This window comes from Gymnoscopelus braueri, assembly GCF_963280865.1.
Source record: "Gymnoscopelus braueri genome assembly, chromosome: 10".
NCBI lineage: Eukaryota > Metazoa > Chordata > Actinopteri > Myctophiformes > Myctophidae > Gymnoscopelus > Gymnoscopelus braueri.
This window is the reverse complement of record NC_137611.1, coordinates 13,467,531-13,473,847: the sequence shown is the minus strand read 5'-3', so window position 1 is coordinate 13,473,847 and position 6,317 is coordinate 13,467,531.

Sequence of the window (6,317 nt, the reverse complement as noted above, 5' to 3'; positions counted from 1 at the left end):
AGAATTACAACATAATGCAAACAGGCAGTTGCTAGCAGTTTGTCTTTGTGGTTGCACTGGTCCTTATAAAAATAAACCATGCACATACTATACTGTACATGATGATGCCGAGCGCCTCAGAGGCTCTCGACCAGGGGTGTCCAAACTTGGCACAGAGGCCCATGTAGCTGAGTAACAGCACGGGGCCGTGAGCCAAAAACCTATGACTGCATATTGAAATCTCAGTTCTTCAGCTCTATAGATCACTGGTTCTGAAAGGACCCCCAAATTGATATATATTTGCCCCGCATCTGAAAATGTTTTGTGCCAGGGACCCCTAGAAGAGAAGATTTATGTAAAAAAATAAAAACAACATTATTCAACATTTAAAAAAATAGCAGATGTACAAGCTCGCATCGCGGCATGACGTGACGCGCTGTGAGCTTGTAGATCTGCTATTTTTGAATAGCCAACATATAAATGGTTAAAGTGACTAAAATGATTGCGATGCAACTTGTTCTCCCCGGACCCCACTTTGAAAACTACTGCTCTAGATCTTAAGAGGAGGCCATTAAAATTTGATGGGTTTTTAATAAAATATATCAAATACAATTACACACAAAAAAAAACTTTGTACTTGGTTCTCTCCTTTTTCCTCCACACCAAAGTTCTTCACCGAACATTCCCCAATGTTCGCCTATTAAAGGAATAGTTCACCCCATGGAGACTTGAATTCATGGATATTTTTTTATTTTGTCGCATTCCTAAGCCAATAATTTGATGACCAGCGGACCGGTAGGCAGTGGTTCCGGTAGGAGACACAAAGGAGACTCTTTGTGTCTCCTACCGGAACCGCTGCCGGTCATCACATTTTTATTGGCTTAGGAATGCGACAGAAACTAAAAAATATCCATGAATTAAAGTCTCCATGGGGTGACTAATCAATAGAAAAGTCATTTTGGGGGTGAACTATCCCTTTAAGACATGCCCGGAATAAGGACGCTACGGTTCATATGGTTAAGCTTTACTTCTTTATTTATTTATTTTTTAACTTTTTAACTTTGGAGCAGCTCTGCTCTGTCAGGATGTGGAGACGTGAGATCTGAAACCTGGCCGTAAAGCTGTATCCTACCTGTCAATCCTCAGTGGGGTGGTAGCATGTCTACAAGCCCACAGGGTCCCCAATGAATACCAATGAAACGTCCAGTCCTTTCATCCTCCCAAAAACATAAGAGGATCCAAAAGGATGAGCAGATTTCACCTGGCACTTCTTCCAAGTGTTTTGAAGGGAAGAACCTTCCTCTTCCTCGTGCCTGAGGAAGGTCGTCACTGCACCGTAACGTTGCACATCTTCAAATAAAGTTTGCTCCTGTACCGTGGCGGGTTGGGCAGTTATTTTTCCTTGTTGATGTTCACTGTATTTATGCCTATAGGCGCCTGCTTTAAGACTTTTTAATCTAGGCGTGTGAAAGTTTTTTTAACACAAGGGAAGACGGTAAAATCCTCAGCGTTAATTGAACTCAGAGAGCTCTACACACATACGCACAAACTCAGGATAAGAGCAATAGAGTGAAGAATGTCTATCCAAGCTAGCGATAAGCAGCATGTTTCCCTCTCCTTGTGTGTCCCCTAGTTGGTCTCTGTCTCTCTCAAATGTCCCCACAAGTATAGTAGAATTTATCAGAATGTGAGGACAATAATTGAACTCAGAGAGAGTAGAAATGGAAATGGAAGCATCATCATATTTCAATGTAAATGTATGTGGGACACTGAAGTTTGCACTGTTTTGATGTGAAGCACATTAAAACAGTAATAATGCATGTGTAATGATATGTATTCTCAGTTTGTCACACCATAGAATACTGTGTTACCAACCAGCCACATTTGATGATTTCAGCCCCGCCCAACAACAACACATAACTCAGATATTTGTATAGTTTACAGTAAGTCGTCAGTTCATTCAGTAAAACACAGTTCCAAAAATTGCTACACGTTTTCGGCCATGACTTTTGAACATTACAAATGAATGTTCTAGAAACAAATCATTGGATTTCCCTTGCAGGGTCTTTAAATGTGCTCATGACAGTGTAATAGGTTTTTTGGCTTGATTTTAATTTCATAAAACAAATGTATGCAATTAAAACAGACGTCTTGACTTACTGGATAAGATTGATACATGTTCTAAGAGAACATCGCCTCACCACAAGCACTTCATCTAACAGCACTGTCACAATCCTGCCATTCCTGCTGCACGAGCAGCGAGACATCTTATTGACCCAGGCTGCCTTCCAGTCGTCATCTTCTTGACACCTACACGTAGAATGTTCTGGATCGCTAGGTAGCGTTTCACAGCTCACTGTTCCTCGTCAGCAGTTCTCTGGCAGAGCCGTCTGATCTCCGCAGATGCCTGTCAAACTATGCACAAGTCTGGATCAGAACAACAGACTGAAGAATGTCTATCCAGGCTTGTGATAAGCGGCATGTTTCCCTCTCCTTGTGTGTCCCCTAGTTGGTCTCTCTGTCTCTTTCTCAAATGTCCCCACAGGTATAGTAGAATTTATCAGGCTGTGAGGCCAATTTCCTTGGTCCTCGCACACAAGAGAAATAATAATAATATGTATATTTATGAAGGGATTTTCCAAAAAGGGCTTACAAAAATGGATAAAAGTAACACAATAACACAGGTAGCATCAATAAAACATAACAACACACATAAGAGTAGGCGTATAGCAGGCAGTGCACATTATAAAAAACACTGTGGCATTAAAAAATATGTTTTCAGGAGTGATTTAAATTAAGATGACACTGAGTTTTCTAGCCTTAGATCCTCAGGCAGGGCGTTCCAAAGCCTATAGGTGCCCGGCCCGCAAAAGCCAGATCACCCAAGGTGATGAGGCGAGTGAGAGCCCAACCAAGAGAGCCCTACCTAAGGGTCTGAGACTGATGACAGGCTTATATGGAACCAGCATATCTAAAATGTACAGTAGCTAGGAGCCTGTCCTTGCAGGGTTTTAAAAGTCATGAGTAAAACCTTAAAGGGATAGTTCACCCCCAAAATGACTTTTTTTCTATGGATTAGTCACCACATGGAGAAAAAAAGTTATGTTTTGAGTGAACTATCCCTTTAAAAATCTATCCTGAAACTAACTGATAGTGAGAGAGGCCAGGATGGATGTACTTTGATTGCGTTTCTTGGAGTCGGTTAATAATCTAGCAACTGAATTCTGCACTATAGTTGAAGACGGACAATAGCTTTTCACTGCTCACAGAGAACAGACAGTAGTCCAAATGAGACGATATGAAAAGATAGAAAGGAATTTGTTTTGTAAATGTTTCTCAGCTGGCAGGAACAACACTGTACTAGTCAACGTAGTCACCTGATCATCGAAGGAGAGGTCAGAGTCAAAGATCACACCTAGATTGCGGGCTGTTTGCTGTTGTTGTTGTTTATGGATAAACTGCCAAGATGTGACTGGGAGGAGGGGAGGAGGGGTTGCAATGTCTAGGGCCAAACAAGAAAATGTTTGATTTGATCTCGTTTAGCTGGAGGCCGCTTTGGGACAACCAGCACTTGATGTCAGATAGGTACGACAATATATACGGGATGGGTTATTTCGTGTTTCCTATTCAAGTCTGATGCTGAACCAATCAAATGAAGTTATGGGACACTCAACCGGAACAGGAAACGAGTATGCCACCTTCTCGAAACCCGGGACTGCAGTTATGGGCATAGCCAATAACGAAAAGATTTGGTTGGGGTTAGGGTTAGAATTTGACATTTAGAGGTAAGGTTTAGGGGTTAGGGTTGGAGTTATATCGCTGATTTACACTTAGTTGTGCGCCAGTGTAATGCACCAATCTACAAGCTCACAATGCTGCAACACTTTGTGAGCTTGTAGATCAAAGAAATTGCATTTATAAAAATGCTATCCTAAAATGTCGATGTCGAACGTGTGCATTTGTGTGTGCGTGTCTCTGTCCCGCCAATCACTCACCTGGATCCTACACACCTGCCTTCAATCAGGTCCTCGGCCCTATAGCCTCCCTCAGCCAGCACACACCTGCCATCCATCAACTCATCACCTCTCCTGCATGTTAAACCAGACTCTTCACCCACACATTGTCAGATCGGCGTTTTGGCTCCAGTGGGAGTGACACGCTTCTGACCTCCACAGTTTAGCGATTAGTTCTCCTCATTTCTTTCCAAGTTTTATACTAACTGTCTCTTACTGTGCAAAAGGATCATTCCTTGCCTGCCTGCTCGCTCAAGCCTAGTTAAGACCAAAGTACGTGGGGTAGAGAGAGGCACAGGCAATCTGGCAGGCATAGCAACAAACGGACACAATCCAGTGAAACTGTGGCGTTTGTGCTCGTCACATGGCAGTCCGCTGTGCGGAAAATATGTCTATTCACATTCATGAGGAGTGCCATGCAACCTGGTAGATCCAAGCAAGCGTGCAGGCTTTGTGCTACTACCCGTGTGAAAAGCCATCTAGAACATTGCAGAAAATTGCAGCAGTCTCAATTAGGCTACAGCTTACCTGCTAGCCTGCCAGTCAGCCCGCCCGCCATTCCAGCCTGCCCTCGCCATCCATCATCACTCCTCAGTTGCCTCACTTTTTCTCCCGCGTCAGTGACCTGCAACTGGGTTTGCTCTAAACTCCATAAAAAAAGATTTTAGCAATAGAATAAGAATGGAATAAGAATTGCGTTATTCCACTCGCCATTGGCTTGACGTGTCTATTCAGTTTTGTTGACAGCTACTAAAAGACCGCCTCGCCTTTGTTTAGCAATGGGTTGCATTCTTTTAGCATAACCGTCTGTTGTGGTAGGAACTTTGAGGAACTTGGGCTTCCTGCCTTTGGTTTCCGTCCTACAGAACGAGCCGAGACACGCTGCCGAGTCACCCCCTGACTTAACAGGGCAGCTGGCGCTCCGGGGCTCTGGCAGAGGCCCTCTGGAAAGGCCTGGACAGAAGCACCATGGCACGGAGGAGACATACACACACACACACGCGCACACACACACACACACACACACACACACACACACAGGACGACACACACAGGAGGACACACTGTACACATACACACCACAAGAATTCTGGCTCGAGCACGGCCAAGCAACGGCAGCCTGGGACCAACCATGCCATACAGATGTCTGAGTCTCTCTCTTCTTCCTCCATCCATCCATCCATCCATCCGTCTTCCTTGTCTGATCCCTCTCTCTGTGTGCATTGCTCTCTATGTGCTCCCTTTAGCAGGCTATGCTTCGTTGTGCGACCGCATCACTCGACAAAAACACCAGATTTCCACCCCGAAAAGCGTGCCGCACGGTGCCTGTTGTTTTTGTCAAGCGACCCGGTCATACGACAAAGCATTGTGTTGGGCTTGAGTCATGAGTAGTTGAGCCTGTCTGTCTCTCCGCCCCTGTATCCCTTTCTGTGTCTCGGTTTCCCCTCTCTGTGATCCTCTCTGTCACTCTCGCCATCTCTGTCCCCTGGGGGACAACTTCTTCTCTTCCTCCTTTCTTTGTTTTCTGGTGTGCAGTTGGACCTGTTGCATTGTTACTTCCCCCCCTGTCAGTTTTGAGGGTTTTATTTGTTTATGTATTTACTTTGCAGAAGGTCTCCGTTCGACCCGGTATAAGTGTTTGCATAACTTCAGAGGGGCTTCTACACAATGGGATCTCTTATTGCACATGGGAGTATTTACCAAAGCTACACAGCCAAGAGCGAGAGCGCAACCCCTCCCTCCTCTTCTTCTCCCTCTTTTTCTTCTCCCTCTTGCTCTCTCTCTCTCTCTCTCTCTCTCTGTCTGCGACTGATTTAGCTGTGCCGTTTCTGTTGTCTCCGTAGCAGATGTCAGCCATATTGGAGCGGTGCTTGGAGCCAGGCCTCATCGTGGAGCGGGCTCGGGGCTACTACCTCATGTGTTTGACTCATTGTTTGGCTGCTGAGTTTTTCTAAAGGGAGGGAAAGCGGAGCGGAGGCAGTGAGTGGAGATCTGCTACAGCCCAGCCTATATTATGCTCCTCCTGCGCTGCAGGCTCTCCGTACGTACGCTGGGTCCACTATAGCTCTGGTCCATAGCCTAGAAGGAGTTCTCCTAAGAGGCTATGGGACTTTCGAGCCTTTGCGCACGCACCACAGGCTGCATAGCCGCTCGTCTGCAGTACAAATTAAAAATACACTTTCGCTACTAACCAAAACAAAGACGGTTTTATGGAGTTGAAAGCCAACTCTACTAAGTGGGAACACTCTGAGCCCCCCACCTCACGTCTAAAACACACTTTTTGGCCAAAATGTTAAATATTTCACCGTAAAGAAAACATTATTT